General features: G+C 37.7%; 1 long non-coding RNA gene across 1 annotated transcript; it reads left to right on the top strand.

The window, feature by feature from the left end:
- Positions 1-3,401: 3,401 nt before the first annotated feature.
- On the top strand, positions 3,402-14,102 carry LOC136790359 (uncharacterized). Its single transcript, XR_010830156.1, has 3 exons — positions 3,402-4,518; positions 5,692-5,831; positions 13,437-14,102. It is a non-coding gene; the product is annotated as an uncharacterized lncRNA (long non-coding RNA).
- The last annotated feature ends 7,512 nt before the right edge of the window (positions 14,103-21,614 follow it).

The following is a 21,614-nucleotide window of genomic DNA, read 5'->3' as shown; positions in this document are numbered from 1 at the left end:
GAAAGCAGCAGTGTTTTGTGGGAAAAGGGTAAAGGATGTAACCTTTGTAGGGATTAAGAGGTTTGATCCAGGGTTTGCTAAAGGCAGAGGAGAAAAAAGCCAAACAGCTGTTTTGCTGCATGCCTTTGCAGCTGAGTCAGGCTAAAGATTTGGAGAAGGACAGGCATCAGAGGGGAGGAAGCAGGCGCACAAGTTCCATCTGGGTAAGTGACTGGGTGCAAGACAAATATCAGGAAGGGATGTGGATAAAAATTGTGTCAGTGACACTCTGCTAAGCTGTGTCTGCAGTGTGTGCAAAAGACCCAGAGAAGGAACACAGGAAGGCTGATGTCTTAGACCAAATGCCTGGTGGAGGGGAGGAGCTGATGGGGCTGGAAGCAAGGACAGAGTGAGAGGAAAAGGTAGAGGGGAAGTAAAGTAACAGCCGAAGAGATGGAGCAGGACAAGGGGACAGTCTGTGGAGGGACAACAAGATGGCGAATCCACTAGCTACCAAGAGCAACACAATGGCATCCACACTCTGCAATAAGCCCCGCATGTGTGCAGCACAAGTGCAAAAAGCCATGCCATAATGGGTTTAAACAGGCTAAGATGGCAACAACAGGCATGATTTGTGAGGAGGAGGGTCTATTCACTCCAAGTTCTGTGAGCAGAGTTCTGCAAGATTTTGAGTACAACAGAGGTGAGGAAAAGCTATTGGGGATCTTCCACGAAATGTTCAGTGCCTTGACACTTCCACCCCTAAAGCAAAGTCTAAAGCTTTTCCCTCTGAACACTTCTCAGCTTCACTCAGAAGCTTGCAGGGGTAACATCCACTTCACTGTTTCTTGGACATCAACAGGTGGGAAACAGTGGAGCAAAACCACAATTCCTCTTCCTCTTCAGACTTTTCGCTCTATGCTGGAAGTGAGAAAGAGTTTTGTTTTTCTTATATTGTGTTGGAATCATAGAAACATTCAGGTTGGAAAAGACCCTTAAGATCATCAAGTCCAACCATCACCTAACACCGCCAAGTCCACCTCTAAACCCTGTCCCTATGCACCACATCCATGCATCTTTTCAGTGCCTCCAGGGATGGCAATTCTACTACCTCCCTGGGAAACCAATTCTAATGCCTAACCACTCTTTCCATGAAGAAATTCTTACTGATATCCAATCTAGTCCTCCCCTGGAGCAACTTGAGTCCATTGCCTTTCATCCTATCACTGGTCACAGGAGAAAAGAGACCAACATCCTCCTCACTGCAACCTCTTTTCAGGTAGTTACAGAGCGATGAGGTCTCCTCTAAGTGTCCTTTTCTTCAGATTAAACAGTCACAGTTCCCTCAGCTGCTCCTTGTATGTCTTGATAGAATCATAGAATCATTTATGTTGGAAAAGACCTTTAAAACTTCAAGTGTGCCAGTTCATTGTTTCTGCTTAACTTTTAGCAGGCAAAGAAAAGGATTATCTGAAATCTCAAAGGTCCGTTATTAACTGGAGGTGCTCCAGTCCTTACTTCTTGACAGATGGAACAATACAATTTATTCTGTCAATAGGTTTCTTAAAAACCAAGTGAATCATGTCACAAAATGGACTTCTTCTACTCCTCGTTTTTTTTTTTTTTTTTTTTTTTTTTTAGTGAAGTACACTTCCTATCCACTTCATCTGAAATGCTCTATAGGCTAAGAGTGTAGCAACTTTTGTAGAAAAATTTTGGGTGCTTTGAGTCTGATTCATGATCAAAATAATATTAAATGGCACAGGAAGTTCAGACCAAGTATTTGTATTTACTGTGCTTGATTACAGAGCAGTAGGAGATCAAAAATTCTTCTTACTCCTTACATACAAGCCATACTTTTGTTCCAAAGGTAGATGTTTGCAGATGAGAATACAGGTGAGATGTTCTCATAAAAATGGAAGGGGCAGCACACTGATGGTATGACATCAACTCAACCCTTTTACCCTTTAACTTAAAGGCATACTGAAAATACATTTTGACATACATAATCTAACAGGTGTGTTTAGTAGCAGAAATGTTTAATACATAGACAATCTGATATGGTGCAAAGACATGGTTTTCAGTTTACACATATATTTAACCATGTCTATATACAGACCTCTGTGTTTAGTAATTCTCCATGAATTTCTCAAGGGTCCTAGTCCTTTCATAAAATAGCAGACATATGTTTGCAGAAATGAATTTCTGCTTCTGCTGCAGGTGTAGCCAATATAATTTTGGGTTTGGATTGGGACATCCCACTTACAAAATGCTTTGTGTTTCCTGCAGAACCCAATATAAAAAAATAGTCTCCTCATCTCTGGTGTTCATAAACTTCACACAAGCACCACTGTAATCTGCGTAAAACCTTTTCTTCGCTGTAGTGTAAAATTTACGGATTTTTTTTTCCCCATTCTTGAAATGTAGAGCCGCATCAGTTTTTTAAAAGCAGCAAAATTATTTGAAAGCCCTAATCACATTTTTAAACAAGGCAGATGAAGATGCAGCTTACCTGTCACTGAGCCAGACCTGAACTGTATTTACATTGCCCTGCAAACTAATGCAACGGGTAAGAGTGACAGAACACCATATTTCTTATTTTATTTTCAGCTACAGCTGTTTGAAGCTTTTCAGAAACCAACAATACTGCAGATGCAATACTGCAGATGGTTTGTTGTGTGCAGGTGAAGTGGGCAAAAAATGCATACTGAATGCAACTCATATGTGTAGTTTCTCACATTTAAACCATCACATGTGCATGATTCATTTCCCAGTAGCCAGTATACTTATCAAATATACATAGAACTAGTTTCCTTCTGTACCATGGAGAAATCAATACTTTGGGGCTTGTTGTAATGTAAAACAATTATAGTTTTCCTTGGATGAATAAAACAAAACAGTTCTCAGAGTGTTCTTATAATTCAGAAGAAGGTTTAGGCAAATGATAAAGCAGTAGTTCAAGATTAATTTTATTTTATTTTACCAGTCATTATGATTACTTATAATTAGGACAGAATTTAGGGAAAAAACAAAACCAAACAAAAAAAAAACAAACCAAAAACTTAAATTCTGACTTCCTGTAGCCTAATGGAAAGTGTTTTGCTTTTGCTGTAACATATAAGGTTAAGTGAGTATTAACAAAGGGGAGCTGAAGAAGGTATGATAAGGGACAAGTACTAACATGGTAAAGCATGTATTTAAAATTACTATGTGTTTTATCAAATATTTCCTCTAGAAAAACAACCTACTACATAAGAAAAGGTTAACTGATAAAACACGACTAAGACATGATTTCTACATGTGAAATTTGATAATATTTTACAAATATGTCAATCTAAGCCATTATCACTATTTAATACATAGTCAGGGATGATGCTACAAGAAGTTCTGCCTATATTTAGTTTTGGTTAGCAATTTTTTTTTTTGCCAATAGGCAATACATGTTTAAAAGTATGTCATTTATACTTAAGACACATTAATGCATTTTTAGAGTAATTTCTGTGTCAGCGAAATTATTGCCTGCCCCCCCTCCCCGTTGCTGTCACATAGAACTATAACCAGTGCTTACATGGAAAAGTAATATTAGGAAATACATTAAAGATGATTTATCAGCTGGAAATAGGAAAGAGAGCCAAAAGCAGGTGATGAACTCTTGAGAACCACTGCATTAAGCTGAGACAGAAAAGGCTGTTCCATTATTTCTACTGACCTGAAATATATAATCAATTGGGACCAACTTCCATTCTCATTCACTCTAGTCTAATTACATGTTATTTAAATAGCATTACTCCTGATTTCTACTTACACAAGTGATCATCAGAATTTGGCTTTTATTTGGCCCCGTGGAAAACATGATAAAAGAGCCTTGCAGAAACCACAGCTCGCTAATGCTCCAGGTATGCACTGCTGTTGCTCTATTGCAGAGGCAAGGTTTTATCTTACAGGCTTCACTGTTTGTAAATGGAGCAACGTGTTCTTCAGCAGAGCTGCTCACTCAGACAGGTAGGATTTAGAGCCAAAAGGTAAAACAAACATACCCGCATATCTCCAACATTTAAAAATTAGATGAGGGACCAGAAAACAAACTGGACGAGTATTTCAGTGCTGCTTTAATGTGCTCAAGGAGAAGATGCTGCTTAACAAGTAGTCTGCCAAATCCTGTATCAGCTGCAGTTTCCAGACAGAAGTAAAATGCAGTCCCACGTAGAGCACATTACGGTATCTAACCTGGCAGTCACAATAGGTGATTGATGCAAGATTCTCTCCCAGCAGAAAAAGTATTTGACACAAGAGGTTACTTAGCAACATTTAGACATAGGGCTAAAATGACAATAGGATAGAGGTTTAATAAGGAACTACAAGAGGACCAAATTTCAAGACTGACCACAATAATGGGAGGAAGTGCAAATGGCATCTTTCCACATGACCAAGACTCCCACAGGAAAGGGGAAGGATAGCCCAAATCTCTTTGGACTCCAGTTGAATTTGGTCAGCAGTTGCTGTGATGGGGACCTGTGCACACCCTACAGCCCAGATACGGTGAGCCATCTCCACTATTATCCTTTTCATCCACTTCCAGGTCATCCCTGGGGTTGGCAGCAGAGGCACACTGTGTTCACCCTGCACCACGTCAAAATCCCATGTTCCTCATAGAGTTTCCTTTCCTGGGAGTCTAGTGGTTTAGGATCATGCCAGCTGGTCAACCCAGCACTTCCCTCTTCTGTAACCTGTAGCTCACCAGTGAATGCAAATATGCACTCACACAGTGATCAACCCTGGGAGAGGAGATAAAAGATATACAAAATAATATTTTTTAATAATCCCATTTGTCAGAAGGGAAATCTGGGCATTACTCTGCTACATTCAGCGGCAAATCTGCTGAGCAAAGGGCATCCTTCACACTCTGGTATTCACTGGCTCCAGTCTGACCTCAGTTACACAGATGGCACAAGACTGGAACACCATTACAATCAATCATTTTAAAAGGAGGAAAACCACAAATGCTGTCCTTTGTGGACTGTTTTGCACTGTATGATGTGTAGCACCACAGCTTAATGGTCATTCATCTTTTTGGTAGAAAAATACAAAATGGCTTCCCAAAAGGTAACAAAGCATCACCTAAAGAAAAGATTTTCCAAAAGCTACAGGAAACAAACAGAGCTACTCTCAGGGTTAGGGCTCAGTGTTATAAAGCTTATATCCAGTGAGGGATACTGCATCTCTTACCAGCACATGATTCCTACCTGGTAACCAAATTTAAAATGCAAACTTTATAATGTGTCCTCAACTTCGGCAGTTTAAACAGGCAGTTTAAAAATCTGCTTTGCTTACTTGAAGTGTTTGAACAATCACGCTGAAAAAAAAAAAAAAATCTTTTTCACTTGAATAAGCAGCTGATCATTTTTCTGAAGTAAATATAGAAGGAACTTGAACTCAAAAGGAGCTGTATGTGGTAATCAGCGCATTAGTCAGTGTAATGAGAAAATCGTCTCTGTTTTCTGGAAGCATTAGACGATTGCATGATAGTGGTATTATACTTTATCAGCACTAAAACATCAACAAGGCACGTGTACGCGGGGACACAAGAGTTGTTCCCTCACACACACGGGCAGCGCCTGGCATGCCACGGCTCTTTACGCTCCTGGAACATCTCGCAAGTCAATTTGTCAGCCTCATTTTCCGACGCTGTGACTATTTATCTCACATGACTAGGTCTATAGAAAGGTCCCCAAAGAGAAGAGGCCGCTGCGCCGCCCGCGGAGCGCTGAGGTCGGCTGGTGGGCCAGCTCCCTGCAACAGCGCCCTTGCTGCCGCGACGTGGCTGAGCTGCCGGACAAGCCTGGAGTGAAAAGGTCTGGTTTACCTAGGGGACCCACTCCTCCTCCTCCCCATTTTTATACTACTGTGGGGTTAATAGCTATGTCGTGTGGGGTCAGGGAAGACATCTGTGTCTCAGATAATATGCTTACGGTGATTACCACACATAATTGACTGACCTTCCCTCATTCTTTTCCTGCTGCAGGCCATGGCTGATAGGGTGAGATGCTCCAGAGGAGTTTATTTTCCATCACACACTATTGTGCTGCTGAGCAAATATTTTAGCAAGCTTTGAATGAATCACCTTTCAAGCTTTGGGTTTGACAGTTAAAATATGAAGGCTGTGACCAATCTAATAATATTAGATTTTAAATCAGCTTTGGGAGAAAACATGGGAAAATCCTACTTAAAATCCATTTATAGATACCTCATAAAATCCTGTTTTGAGTGCTGAAGTCAACGTAAATTTTCAAGAATTCTTGTTCTTTCTTTTGCCCTCTCTGCAGGCTTCATCTTCTCACCTCGCCTGGAACATTTTAAGCTCTTGAGTGGGTTTGTCTCAAAAAGTATCTGCAAGCCAGGGTGCAATAAATAAATAAATATCCATACATTGTAGGAGCCAAGCTTCCAAATGGGAAATGCTGAGGTCTAATTTAAGACCCTTCTTTCAAGAGAGAACATCAGAAACCCTTCTAGTTCATGGGGCTATGTGATAGGAATACAAGACCATGCTGGACTGTTCTGCATAAGCATGTATTTCATTTTATAGTTGACACAAAATGAAACAAACAAACAAAAAAACAACAACAACAATAAAACCACCATTCAACCACAAAGTAATATTTTTATTTTTAAAGAAAAGCAAAATTTACTTTTATTTCGAATATGCACATACGAAAAGTATGGAATAAATATAACAGGCGGGATTTTTTTTTTTAAATACTACTAAAGGAAAGTTTCATTTGTACCATTAAGATTTTAACTTTCTAACAGTGTTTTACTCTGACTCTGTTATATCTATCTAGCAATTAGTCTATCAATCCATGCATAATATACTCCCACAGGAAACAGCCTTTTTAAAATATAGATATATCCCAGGTTAGACTGTAAGTGAGTATAGTTTTGTACCAGAAATGTTAATCTCTGTCAGGGAAACAAACCAGTACACAAAGTTGTCTATAGACACACACACATCAACACAGACAAACACACATACGCACTCCTACTTTCTCCTTCCTTTTAAAACCTTTTTGTCACATTGGAAATAATATTTACCGTGCACCACCAGAGAGTATATATGATCTGTACTCCGGATTTCAAACCACAGCAATTTCTCTGCAACCTAATGGGCGGAATGATATGATACATTGAACAAATACATCTGTTCTTACTCCTGCAGCTGAAAGCTAACATTTGTGCAAATGAATGTTCCACCACTATAGCCAAAAAGTGTTTCCAACCCCGGTAGTTCCTCCACTTTAATTTGTCCAAGAACATAATCTACATTCCTAGCTGCCATTTGTCGAAATCCATTTGGAACTGCCATCGTCTTTCAAACATTTAATATAATCCATCCTCCCTCCAAAATGCAGCAACTGCTTAACAAGGAAAAATATACATATTCTAAATGTATGGGTGATCTTTAGACAAATCTCAGCATCACTTCATAATTATATACTACAAGTTTTAATTAACTAAAGCTCTGAAAATCATAATGCCTTATTAAAATGCAATTAATCCTTTGATTAAAAAACAAAAAGCACAAGTATTTACAACAAAAACACAAGTAGAATAATTACAAATATCATGTACCCATTTCTTTTATTTGGGTGTCACTTATGATGTCTCACGTTCCCTTCATTAATTCAAATACACACATTATCTCAAATCCACAGCAGACTGAGTGACAGTGGCCACCAAACACACAGCACTATATCCTATTGATTTCTGCAAATCCTGAACAATGCCATTTGCATGCTTGTTTCTGTAATAATAAAGATATGCCATTCAGAATTAAAGCACCGGCCAGACTAGTGGCAACTAATTGTGTTGTGTGTAATGAGTGCAATTTCAATTTGATATAACCCTCAGCTTTTCTTACAGCACTCGCTAAGTACTTTCAAGTCTTTGTGGGGAAATAATTGATTTTTTTGTGCTGTGGGCACAAGAAAATTATTATGATCTTTTGAATAATGCCAAAGAAAGGACCATGAATGATTTAAATTGGTATATGAAGAAGGCTTCACTGTGGATTGCAGTTTGACTGACATCCTACTAATGTAGTATCTAGATTAGCAATTTTTAAGGAGGCAGCTAATATAAAACTGGTAAAACGGAAAACATTGCTAACAGGGATTTTGTATTTGTTATTCAGCTAGGAATAACAATATGGGGATTTAAGGCACGTCAGACAAACACTATACTATTACATAATTGCCCTTGCTCTTTTCTTTTATGGCACATGTATTGAAGGGTATGTTTCAATTGATAAATTACACATTTAAAATATGTAGATACAATGGTACAGTACCAGGTTATCACAGCAGCTAATGTCCATTGGATATGTTGGTCTGTAACCACCACATACAAAACCTTTTGTTTTGTCTGATTGTGACAGGAAGGTTAGTAAACTTCCAAAAATTATTCTCCCCAAGAATTGAGATAATTGCGTTTCCCTTTAAAGGAAGGAAATCTTTTTCTTAAACTGCTGCCCATAACAGGGCATCATCCTGCCCATTTTACCCTTGCTCCCTAAGTTTTATTTAAGAATGAAAAGTCAGAAACAGGTCTAAGCCATCTAAACCAGAACCCCAAGCCAAATTCAACCAAATATCCTCCTGTACATGACTAATTGTAGATTGTTTCAACCTGAAATTGATCTGTTTCCTCTTTCTTTTTCTTCTTAAATGACAAATGCATTTTATGTAGCAAAAGTGCTGAATAAATAAGGATATTAGACACATTCCACCTTAAAATGTAGACCTTCTAAATCTTATTCTTCAGAGGAGGGAATGTTGTTAATTTAGTTGGTCATAACTAAATAGTTTCTAATCTGGAGCAGGAGTCTGCTGAGAATATTGGACAGTTTAAAGGTTAATCACCATCGCCTGGTTACACAAGTGAGGCAGAACTAATTCCTCCAAAGGCAAATGGCTTGCAGTTTTATCAGCAGTGCAGATTAGAAGTGTTAATATACAGAATAGAATGGATGCTCAAGGGCCAGTTTTCCCTTATCGGCAAACTTTGCAACAGAACTCAGCTACTGCACAACCTCTGCACTTTCTATAATAAGGCCCCTCATTTTGCCTCTCGAGCAGAACTATCAAACAATCCTCCCAAAACCACTGCCACCAAAATCAGGGTATTACAGACCACAGCTAATTGGAAGATCACTATAATGAAGTAAAAGATAAAATACTTTGGCTGCTGGCCTAAAATGTGGATCAGCACAACATAGGAAGCTATCTGGCTATGTCACATTCTGAGAGATTTACATAAACAATAAACTCAAACCAACTGCCCCCCAAAATACATCTTTGTTTACAGTAAATGCGACCTAAAGCATTGGTTATAAGAAGTGGAGGGATTTACATATTCAGTATTTTATTAATAGAGCAGACTCTGCCACAACTACACCAGACATATGTAACCTGACGTGCATTTTTTTAAGTGTATGCTCTACAAGAAAAACAGTGGTAGGATGTGTAAGTACTATGTTATAAAATATTTACATATTTATGCTGCTCAGTGTACACTAGAATATATTTACAACTGCAGCACATCACAGCACACAGGCTCTTGCTTGACTTTACCAAGGCTGTTCTATGCTGCAGGTGTTTTTCCATCAGAAAAAGAAAGGAAAGGGGAAGATCCATCAGTGTCACATGTTATTTCCCAAATAAAACATGCTGACAGAAAATCCTACCTAAAAAGACAAGAAAAAGAAAAGGTACTTTGTGTAAATGCGTCAACGAGAAAAACGGGCAATTCTGTTCAACAAATAAGAATAGTCAGTTCAGAGAAAAGTTGTATAAAATATTACAGTAATCATCTCTGTGTAAGAAATCTGGGGATAATGAGCCTACATTTTACAAACACTTGGCCTGAACATGCTCCTGCTGAATGAGTGTGGACTTCTGCCACTGACAGCAGCAGGGTCCCGACAGGCTTAGTAGCTTCTTTTAGAGTTCCAAGCAAAGTTATTCACATTGTCCTGTCTGCATACCTACCGAGTCACCAGCATATAAAACATTTACCCCAACCATCCCACTACCCCACCCCACCAGGTCTCCAATTCAGAAAAGTATTTCATTTCTGGATAGCACTTACCTAAGTGCCATTCATATTTAAGTTCAATTCAGGAGAGGGAAGGAGAATGCCCTGGACTGAAATGCTTTCCTAAATTAAAGGACTGATAATTTTAATGTGAAGCATGTAGCTCTTTAACCAACTGTAGAAAATCTGATTCCTTCTGAGGCTGCCACAGAGGAAGAACTTTTTTATAGAGAAAACTTTTCCCTGGCCTTGAGTCCCTAGAGGATGTGCACCATGTATCTCTGTCATGCTCTGCCAGGGAAGCAGCAAAAGTAACACAACAAAAGAGAAATAGAATCTAGACCACTCCATCTTAAATATTATCTGCTACAATAAATATGTTTGAAACTGGAATTGAAGAACTGAGACCTTGCTAGGTAATGACAGAAAATACTGTCTCATACATGTATACATTTTGATTATCTTTAAGAATAATATATTTATATACATGAAAATATAACCTCAAGCATGTTAAGTGTAACACAAGCAGAATGGAGAAAAGCATTTGTGGTCAAGTACAGAGTGCGTCTTTTTTTTTTTTTTTTTAGAATATAAAAACACACGTCTAATCTTGCATTCAGTCATCACTAACTGTCACAAGGGAAAAAATATTCTCAAATCCTCACAATTCAAAACATAAAAATGCCTTGCTGTCATCAGACCCTATAGGTATCTTCCGGTATCTTCCGGTATCTTCCCGTATCTTCCCCCCCAAAGCTTGGGTTAACTGTTGAGCTTTACAGTATCACATGATTGTCTACAGCTGTGCAGAGGCTACAAGGTGCACAGCTCCACCAGTCAAGGAGCCATCTATCCATGAGTCAAAGTTGACAATCTTGATCCCTCAAGGCACGTCAGCTCTTCTTCACTGACACAGAATCACACACATACACACAAAAAAAAGATGTTTTCTGTAGCAAGGATCATAACTATTTAAGGGAAAAAAAAATCTTTTCAAATAATAGAGTGGAGACACTGCAGACTGCTCATGAAACACCCTTTCACAAATAAACCACAGCTGAAGTTTGTCTCTGGTCTTGTGGTGTAAATGGATGTAGGTGCATTGTAGAGATCTAATCACAAAATGAAATTGAATACAGCTTCATCACCAAGTAGATTAGATAAAAACATTCATAGCTACTGCCATGGGCACAGTCAGAAACCATTAAGGACTCTAAAGGACTTGCAGATCAAGAATGTTGATACTAAAAGCTTGGAAAATTTCATTAAAAGTGAACACTAATGACGAGCATTGACAATCCCCCTCTCTCATGTGGATCTCACCCCATTAGATTTTACCAGCTACAGAGTGGCTCTAGCACCCTCTTACAGGCTGGTTAAAAAGTTTTTTCAGCTCTTTTGGTGCTTTGTTCAGGTAACAAAGACATTTGCCATCATTCCAGAAAATGATTCTATTGCCCCCAGAAATTAAGATTATATGCCTCACTCTGACTAAAACAATCTTATTAAAATCTCTTCTCTGGGAAAATTAGCCAACTGTTTGATCAGATGATGCCAGTAAAGATCTGTAAGTTGATCAAATAACACATCCCCTGAGGAACACAAGAAACCTACCGATAGTTAACAGAACATCTCCCACCCTTCAAAACCCACACATACACTCCTAAAAACAAAACAAACAAACAACAAACAAAAAAAACAATCAAACAAACAAAAAACACTTGTTAGTGAAAATGGATTATCATCTGAGAAATGTTTGTGGTTATCTTACAGTATTCCTCAATATTCAAACACAATGAAAACAACACAAATTCATAAATTCATCACTTTAGTAGGTTTCTTCTGCAACTTTCCAAATAAACCTTCCTTTTTCTGTCTTTCTAATGCAAGGAAAAAATTACAACGTGGGATAAAAGCACAGGCTACAGAGGAAGGTATCTGTTGACCACATTCACCTGTATCTTCTTTCTGCTCGTCTATGTTTGTGGACAACATTGCCTCATTTGTGGTTAGTGATGCTGTTCATCAGGCACTAACATAGCTCCGGAGGAAATAATCATGTCCTGGCAGGAGGCTGTCCGAAATGACCCATTAGAGTTTTTCTGTCTTCAACATTTCCAGCTACAGGATTCTTGGAAGCCAATGATTTGAACCTAGTGATTCAGAACAGCAGGAGATACGGCTGGTTACAGTAGGCACAGAAAATAAAGGATTCACTCTGTCTCACCACGTAGGTCCTTATACAAGCCCCATCATCAGAATACTTGAGTGCCTTTGTTGTTTGCAAGCACTTACAGTCAGGAAGATTTGCTGTATATATGTTTGCATTTGGTCAGTGGCTTGTTTTGCATATTCAACACGCGGAAATGCAAATGACTGACATTGTCTCAGAAAGTTAATCTATACTATTATAAATAACAGATGAATTGTACTGAAAAAGAAAAAGGAGAAGGAAATGTTTGAAAAATCAAGAAAGACGGATGTAGCAATTTATTGTAGTCTGGGCTGAGAGCAATTTAACTGGATTTTGCCACTGAACAGGTATCTTATTTCATGTTTGTGTGCTCCTTGCCAAGGTTCAAAGATGTCCACGGGCTTCTGTCAGATATTCTCTTTTTATTCAAACCTGAATAATTCAAAGACAATCACCTTTCTTTGCCTCCAGCACACTGCCTGAACAGTTTGAGTATCTCCTCATTCAGCCCACAGGCTACTCTTTTATCAACAGTTTATTAGTGCCCTACCCTGCCAAAACCCACTCTCTTTTTTTTTTTTTGTGTCTCAGATCACAATGCCTGCATTTATATTTTAAAGAAAATGTGGTCATATTTTGAACACAGTCTCACTTCTCATCATATAGTTGTAAATCACCAGCGCTATTTTATTACTGGGGAGGCAGAGAAAGAGGAAGTTTTATTCTTGAGTCCCTAATGACGCTTTTTGTCACAAAATCTAGGTGCCCAACTCCCATTAGGTATCAGTTAGGTACTGTAAGGTTACAAAACCCCAAGGGAAGACTGGGCAAGAGTACAGAACTGATATATAGAGAGAGTTTTAAAATTCTTGGAAGCTACACCCATTTCAGGAAATTCTTCAGCCACTCATAGCTGAGAGCAGGGAGAATACTTAGGGGGAGGAATCAGAAATGTGAGCTCTGTTCTCTACTTTTCCCCACCTACCCACTTATGGCTATTGTTGGAGTCAGGATATTGGGCTACACTGACCTTTGTTCTGAACCAGTATGCCTCTTATGTTCTTATTATGTTCTTACGTTAAGCAGGAAAAGAATTTAGCTTCTGGATAACACCCAGTTGCACTTGAATTCAGCAGCAAATTTCCTTTTCTCTTTATTGTTTTTGATTTAGGAAATTAATTGCAAAAAAAAGAAGAAGAAGAAGAAGAAGAAGAAGAAGAAGAGGAAGAAGAGGAAGAAGAGGAAGAAGAAGAAGAAGAGTGAGCACCAGTATATGAAGCTGTGCTGGCATCAGACATAAAAGACTGATTTGTTATCATTAAGAACTTAGCATGATTTCTTTATCTATGTGGATGGGGATTTTTTTTTTCGTCCTCAAAAACATGTCAGCCAACCTGTGCTAAAGACTCAGGTGAGATATAGCATTATGAAGGCACTTGAAACAGCATCCTCCCATCCCCCGGAAAGAATTCAGCAGCAGTAATTCCTCAGTCTGAAATTCTGTGAGATTTTAAGCAGAATAGTTCTGCTCATGGCCTTGCAACCTTCTTCAGAACTCTAATGGTTTCTAAGGTCTTTAGATCCAGACTCTGAGCTCATCCAGCTGTTGGCAATTTTGTTGTGATTTTTACAGTGGTATTGTTGGTCTATAATATTTCTTTAAGTTATGTAATTTTATAAAAACACAATTTTGATGTTATCTGTTCAGATGGAGCCTCAGATCCTCTTCAGTTAAACTATTTGGAGAAACATGAGTTACATAAATACTTTGAATCTCTCAGCGATAATCAAGTTTGATTTTGTCACTGCCTACAACAAATTCCAGTTCACAGATGCTAAATGGAAAGATAGGAATTTATGTATATCTGGAAGCCAAGATGCTGAAGAGCAAAAAAAATGTGAAAGATCTAGATAAACACTGCAAATAAAAACTGGGATATATTGAAGGCAATAAGAACTTGCATTAATAACAAGGGGTCAGGATACTTAACAAAAGGTTTTAAAAATATGCAGAAGATTAACAAGAACTACATGGATCTAATTGCAAGACTGGGATTTTTGGATTATAAGTTTCCAATCATATGTTAATATGGACATGCAGACATCTTCTTTCACCAGAAACACATCATGAATTTTATTTCCTTCCCAAATCACAGTTTGAAGCTGGAAAGCAATCATTCATAGTTGATAATTTATGTGGAACTACACAACCTGAAGTGAAATCATACAAAACAATGTGTAATAACAGCAGAGTGAAAGAGTCTTAATTCTAAGTGTTTCTGATCTTGGCATAGGAATAAGGAAATTAGAACAAGATGAGTATTAAAATTTAGATTGTCTGTACATCAAGAGGTAAAACATCTCAGAAAAGCTCCTCTGTGCATATCAACCTTCTATTCTTAGATATTTTAGATATTTATTATATCAACCTTTTATTCTTAGATATTTTAAGTTATACAAACAGTAGTCAGATAAATATACATGTGGAGCTCAAAAAGCTACAGTATTTCACAATGTCACATCTAATGAGGGATTCAGGGATTTTTTTTTTAAATTTTTTTCACCAGCACTGTTCTTGTGCACAATTTCTTTATGCCTCATTTGTTATAAAAATATTGGTCAATGAACAATGAATAACTAGACATTTTTCTTTGTATATCTGAGACTGAACTGTCTTTTTAGGTTTGTTTTCATTTCCCATTCTCCATGTATCTTAACTTTCAAAATGCATGCTTACATCAATACAGTTCATTCATTTACTGAATTGTATTTGCAAAATTATTTATTCACACCTTAATCATTAGAAAGCCAGAAATTTAATATATTAAATTTGAGACTAAAGTTTCACAGAAACTTCAAACGTGAATGAACTGATGTGCTCTGTTTCAAGGCATTTCTAACTTTAAGTCCAACAGGAGGACTGTTCAACTGCTCATATTCTCATAGAGAATCACAGAATCACAGAATCATCTAGGTTGGAAGAGACCTCCAAGATCACCTAGTCCAACCTCTGACCTAATACTAACAGGTCCTCCACTAAACCATATCACTAAGCTCTAAATCCAAACATCTCTTAAAGACCTCCAGGGGTGATGACTGAACCACTTCCCTGGGCAGCCCATTCCAATGCCTAACAACCCTTACAGTAAAGAAGTTCTTCCTAATATCCAACCTAAACCTCCCCTGGTGCAACTTTAGCCCATTCCCCGTCATCCTGTCACCAGGCATGTGGGAGAATAGACCAACTCCCACCTCGCTACAGCCTCCTTTAAGGTACCTGTCGAGTGCGATAAGGTTGCCCCTGAGTACATTCTGAACTGGAGATATAATTGTGTGAGATGGTGGTGGATACTGTTCAAGTTTTTGAAAGTCCAATACATTTGTCACCTCTTCCATCAGAGACTATACAAAATGTAACATTTATTGGAACAAATTTATCTGATTTATGGAAAACCCATGGACAAAAAAATAAAAAATATTAAGCTTGGAAAAGTTCACATTTATCTTTTTATTTTATTTTTTATTTTTATTTTTAAAGAAATGCAATGTTAAAATAAGACCATATCTATCTACCTTATTCCAGTTAATGTCATCCCATTAATTTAACAACCCCCCCAAACGGAATTATCAGTATTGTCTGGCACTATAAACTAGCAAAAATGGTCAGAATTGGAATGACTTTTTTTACATAAGAGAGATGATAGAGTGATACCAAATGGAGGAGATGGCATTTACAATCAAGATGGATACAACTGCAACTGTAAAATAATCTGTCTGTTTTTTAGTAGAACATAATGAAAATGAGAAGGCCTATTCAGCAGGCATTCATGGTGAATGTCACTAAGGTACAAGTTGGAGCAATAGCTCTTTTTCTTTGTGGGAGTTCTCACAGACATTTTAAAAGTACCTGCCCCATGTTTGATATCTAAGAGGTAAGAGCAAAATTCAATATTTTGTGAAGCACTGCTCACATCCATCTACATTTTCATTCCAGCTGTAAGAGTGGAATGCTTTACCTGGCACCAGGATGGGGATTGTGCATGAATAGCAGCTCACTTAACATCTTGTAATTCAGGAAGAATTACTTGGTATGGAAGGGAATCAGAAGCATGACATGGCTTGCCCTTTGTCAAAAATGTTGAGCCTTTTGCTATTGGTGTTTGCAGCCTGGCTATGTGGTTAGATTTTAAGCTTGTGAAGGGAGAAAAGGAAAACTGAACAATATTTTTGTAACCATTCCTAGTCCTAAAATTCAAGCTCCTCTTCTTAGCTCCATGTTGCAAGTCCTTCTCTCAAGCACAAACTTCATTACCGTTGTGTATGCCTTCATCATCTCTAATTCACAGTAGCCTACCCAGTCAGAAACTGAAATTGTTGCAGTGTGAGAGGTTTACAAAACAGCTTGTTTCACTGGGGTCTATACTAGCCACCAACTGGTCTCCTGATGTCATTTAAGGTTGTTGACTTAAGAAGCCATGATGGCGACTTATCCGTCGGGGAGGGGGTTGAATGGGAGGTACTCTTCTTCCCTCATTATCAATTCTCAGGATAGCGCATGCTCGATAACGTGTGAAAGGGTAACTTGGTGCTGCCCACGCTGCCTCATCAGCACAGTGACTGCATCCACCCTAAGAGCCCTAAATGGCATCTGGCTTGTGAAGAGGTTTCCTCCCTCCTGTTTAAATGGAGCAGTGGTAATCAGTGAGGGTGCTTAACCTGAAGGAGGATATGAGATCAGGAACTTGGACACAAAAATTCTTTCCCTCTTGGTGCAGATGCCCAAAGCAAATAAAAGCCACTAAGAAAATGAAAAATCCATTTTGCAGAGGTTTTAGAGGTTTAAAGGTTTTACATTATGAATGGATTTAAAGCTCCAACTAAGAGCAAAATGCCTAAACATTTTTAAAATTTGGTGCACCAAAAATAAAAATAATATTAATAATTTAAAAAAATTTACTTTCAGTTAAAGTGCTTAATTAAACACTGACTTTCACCTTGTATATCACGTTATAGTACGTTCAAAAGAAAAATGTTTTAAAGAGGACAGTGAAAAGAGTTTATTTCCAAAAACATCAAAACAAGATGCTTTGACAATGCCAGAACTTCTTAAATATATTTTTTCTTCCAAATTATTTTTCAATTAATTTACATGATTTCATAAAGCATTTCAATTTTCATTAATTGCATTTATTTTAGTAATACAGTGCAAAGAATGGACAGAATATTGGAGAGATGCATATTTATTAAATAAAATATTGGTTTATTTTAACCTATTCTATTATCAGAAGAGCGGCTCATTTCCAGATAAGAAAATGTTACACAGAAACACTCAACTTTAATGTGAGAGGAGGGAACTGAAAAAAAGAAGAACCTTATGATGAAACAGATGGAATGAAAGCATTTGGCAAATAGCTATCAATTTTATTATATAGCTGTTTACACTTCTGTAGTATGAAAAGCCAAATATTTTGGCTAATATGCACAGTGAAATTAATTAAACATCAAAAAGCATTGAGGTTTTTAACCAAGAAAAAAACATGAAAGAAATCTTACCAAAGCTGGCAGTGTTGAACTACGAAAGGTCCATCAGCCTTGATGTCTCCTTGCACAGATTTGCACTTCACCCTTCCCTCTTTGCTACTTCTCTCTAATTTCCTCTCCACAGCACAGGCACATTGCAGGCTGCCTCAGGAATGGAGGTGCTGGGGATTCGCCCAGTGGCTGGGACCAGGCTTTTTCCACCAGCAGACCAAATGCCCACAAGCTATTCAGCACATGAAAGAACCGCCATGGGAGGAGAGATGATGAGAAAGGCAAAACAAAGCTGACTGGAAACTGCACATTATTTCCGTCCAAGTGTTGTTTCTTCCTGGAATCAGACATTGGGAGTAAGAGACTGTGGTGACTTCTTCAACACTAGCAAGCTTTCTTAATTCCTGAGAACAGAAGTAAACTAAAACTGTAGCAGTCAGTTATAAGAAAGTAATATGTGTATGTAAAATATTTAAATCAAGTGCCTAGCAAAATAATATAGGGAAATGCAGTGGAAGGAGGGAAAAATAGAGAAATAAGAGGGAGTCACAGAAAACTACAGCAATGTGCCACTAAGTGTTTGACATCTCTGTGCTCTGGCTAGCACATAATTAAAAGATATTACATTTCTGTATATTTCTATCCCAGTAGTGCAAAATTCAAAACAATATACTGCTTTTTCATAGCATCAAACTGTCCTTCCCACCCTCCTGCCTATTCCCATGTCTGAAATTCTGCTTGAGTTCATCTTTACCTTGACCTTGCTTCTGCTGAAATCCTTGTTCATGTCTTAATCACTTCACATCTTGAATAGTGCAATTCCTTCTTCTATGGTCTGTCTAAATCCCAACACTCTCTAAATGTCAAGAGGTCCAGAATGCTGCAGTCAGATTATTTTCTTGCTCCATGCATGGATAAACAATATGATAGAAGATGTGTTTATGTAGTAAAATTGAGAAACTGCAATAAGAGAGGAGAGAAGTGGTTGTATATAGAAGAGGAACAGGAGAAAGCAGATGTACAGCAGCGAAAATCTGGCTAATATTTTCAGACACTACTGTGACAGATGAATATCCACATATCAGCAATAAAATATTTATTTGCTAAAATATAAATAATACCAAGATCGCAAAACTTGGAAATGCCAGGCTTATCTATCATTGCAAACAACAGACATCTACTGAGTTCCTTTGCCTCCCAGAACAATAGCACATACTTGGCATCAAAATAGACTCAGGTCTTCAAAATCTCAATGGGACTGACAAATAGGCAAACGCTACTGCTCTCAGCAGTCATGGAGACAGCCAACTCTTCAGGTTTGCTTGTTCAGCCCAAAGCTACCATGCTGTATTTTGTTAATTATGAAAAACCCATGTAAAGAAATTGTTCTCTAGGCCTTTTAAGAAATCAGCAAATATCTGGAACTGCCACCTTCCCTCACTGCTTGTGTCTTTAGCCAGGCCATGTAAGTCCACTGCCATTTATTTAGCAAAAGAGTTTTGCTGCATTAGATGAGACATCCACTTTGTAACCTGCAACATGGCAACAGAAACTGTTTTGGATAAAATACTCATTATTTAAAAGCTCTGGTAGACTTGACAGAGAAAGGGAAGTGGCATTAGAAGCTACTACAGAGGTGCCCTACATCGGAGGGTGTTTTATTATTATTATTATTATTATTATTATTATTATTACTATATTTTTATTTTTACATCTTTTTTCATTTCTGGTAATTGTATGAGTTATTCCTTAATAAAACAAAGAAATGAAGTGTATAGAGGTTAAGAAATTCTGGGGACCTGCAGCCTTACTTGAAATTAAAGAGACATTATGCATATTTGACTGGAGAGATGCCTAGTATTATCCAGAATACCCACAGTAGAACAAGTTTTTATCCCGTGTTTATCATTATACCCCCAACACCAAAACTACTATAAGGTAAATGTGACACCTGCCTTCTTTACTTAAATCATCCCGGCTCTTGCAATGCCTTTGACACTCTCTTCTAGTAATGTTAGCCAGATTATTCTGACTAAGTTAAAAAAAAAAAAAAAAAAAGTAATGTTTTAATACCCTGAAACAGCTTATTTCAAGAATGGTCACAAACAATAAACCAAAATAACATGGTCCGGTTGACCAAAATATTTCATTTCAATAATTTTGATAATTTTAAATATTTTTTCCCTACTATTGGCTCAAAATGTTAATAATAAGCCATTCTGAGTAAAGAAGATGAAATGTCAAGAGGGACAATTCTAGGAGTTACTTTCAAGTTCAAAAATTACTGATACTGACCTTTCCTGAAATAAAGCACCTGTTTCTATCTTTGTTTTTCAGTTTGCTTAAAAAATAAAAATAAAAATAAAAGAATAATAATAATAAAAATATATCCAACCATCTGTAGCTATTTCTGCAAAATCCTCTGCAAAGCAGTTTCCGCCCACCTGTAGCTGCTCCTTCAGATAGCATGTATGGACGTGGAATTGAAGATGAAACTGAGCACCCTAGAGCTGGCTTCAGCCTCGTTACACGCCTGTATAAGCCAATTTTCAATTATTTCAGGTGCAAGTTTTAACATGTGCAGTAACCCTCCCACTTTGTTTCCTCTTCTCATTACCATATGAAGAGTTGCATTAGATGCCCACAGGCATTTTGTAAATGCAAGGATTTTCAATTACCCATCCTCCTGACAAACATCATGTCTTCTTTGTACAGCAGGTTTAGATAAATGAATGGGAGCTTGTGTGTCATTGTTACTAGCAATGAATAACTGTAATAACTGTTCCTACCCTGCAAAACGCTGAGTACCATCCACCCATTCCCTCTCGAGTCAGCTCTGCTTTCCCTTCCCAAATATTGCTATATGTCTATGTCACCAGCTGTGGACAGGTATTTTTTAAACAGTAGTTTTGCGTTGTTTAGGATGTATTCCATCAGCATTGTTCCTACTTGTGCAAATGGAAAACCTAACTATGGAGCCAACAATATCTGAGGGATTAATATGATTTCTCATTAATGAGAACTCCGTAACCTTTGGTATGGGATATATTTAGCCTGTTTGTTCTCTCTCGTTTTTTTTTTTTTTTTTTTTCTCCGTGAAGTATATTCTGCAACATGCTGTGATTTCTGGCCTATTGATTAATGGGTCTTTCCACCACAAGCAATCTTAATCTTTCTTAATTGCCTTAATGGCTGCACGGCCTCTCTTTTATACTCTCTGCCCACTATGTTGTTGTTGCAAATGCTTTTGTATCTTAACTTCATGACTATACTAAGGACTTAAAGGAGGCTGACTGTGAAGTCTATTGTTGCTCTTGTTCTTTCCATTCTTTAAATTTGTGTTTCAGGCTCCTAATTTATGTAGGTAATTTTTCTGGTGTAATTGTGTAAATGTGCATAAATTAAAAAACAATTGTCCAAAAGTCATCAATAAAGTAGTCCCCCTTTTTTTTCTTTTTACAAATTCATAGTATTGTTATTTTTTTAGCTCCAGAGAAGTGCAATGCAGACTAACAGATTTATGCAGCCTGCTACTCACATCTGAAATATTAAATTCTGTACCTAGTGTTCAAACATAGTTGTGTGAGTCTTCCTTGTAGAGACTGTGGAAGACTTGGATAAGTCTCCCCTGGGAGTGTTTGCTACATAGAATAAAAGATAGGGAGGCAACAAGTAGATCACTCATTTGTCTGTGGTGTTTCCCAGGGCTTTATTTTGAAACAAAAGGGAAGATGAGACAAGTAGCTATTATTTTCTTATACAGTATACATCACTTGAATTGCATGATGTCTAGGTCAGTAGTGTTTGTTGTTCACTG

This window comes from Anser cygnoides, chromosome 3 (genome assembly GCF_040182565.1).
Source record: "Anser cygnoides isolate HZ-2024a breed goose chromosome 3, Taihu_goose_T2T_genome, whole genome shotgun sequence".
Taxonomy (NCBI): Eukaryota; Metazoa; Chordata; class Aves; order Anseriformes; family Anatidae; genus Anser; species Anser cygnoides.
Note: the sequence above shows the minus strand (reverse complement) of the source record. Positions and strands in the feature narration are given on the sequence as shown.